Here is an 843-nt window from a genome sequence, read left to right as displayed (position 1 = left end):
CTGGGCGACAGAGCAAAACACTGTCTCAAAAAAAGAAGAAAAGAGAAAAGAAAAGAGAAAAAAGACAAGACAAGAAAAGAAAGGAAAAGAAAAGAAAAGAGGAGGTTTCATAACCAGGAGAGAGAGAAAGACCCTTCCTAACAAATTCCCAAATAAAACTGAACTCAACCCCCCAGAAAATGGCAGTTTGATCCAAGGGAGACTCACCAGGGGTGAAAGAGGCAACCAAAAAAGCCAAAGGCTCAAGGGGGCCAAGTGTGCAGACCTCACGCCATAGCTCCAGAGGTCATTGATGTCTCCAAGGTGAGTCAGCTTTGGACCCCACTTGTGACACCACAAATGTCAAAGTCAAAACCTATGGAGATGAATCTCTTTTTTTAATTACAATATTAAGGATGTTATATTATGGTTTTGGTTTTTGTGTTTTAAGACAGGGTCTCACTCTGTCACCCACCCTGGAGTGCAGTGGCACAATCTCGGCTCGCTGCAACCTCTGCCTCCCCGACTCAGCCTCTGGAATAGCTGGGATTACAGACATGCAACACCACATCCAGCTAATTTTTTACATTTTTTATACAGACAGGATTTCACCATGTTGCCCAGGCTGGTCACGAACCCCTGGGCTCAAGCGATCCACTGGTCTCAGCCTCCCAAACGGCTGGGATTACAGGCGTGAGCCACCACGCCTGGCCATGAATCTATAAACATTTTATTTGAGAATAATAGAATTGCAATCTGAAGCATACAAACAAACTGGCTGGTCTTTGGTATGTCCAAAGAACAAAGAGAAAGTTGAGAGTTTTATTAGAAACAGAAATGTTACCTATATTTTTTAAAGCAAGT

The sequence above is a fragment of the Mandrillus leucophaeus genome, unplaced genomic scaffold (assembly GCF_000951045.1).
Source record: "Mandrillus leucophaeus isolate KB7577 unplaced genomic scaffold, Mleu.le_1.0 Scaffold395, whole genome shotgun sequence".
Taxonomy (NCBI): domain Eukaryota; kingdom Metazoa; phylum Chordata; class Mammalia; order Primates; family Cercopithecidae; genus Mandrillus; species Mandrillus leucophaeus.
This window is presented reverse-complemented; position numbering follows the sequence as displayed.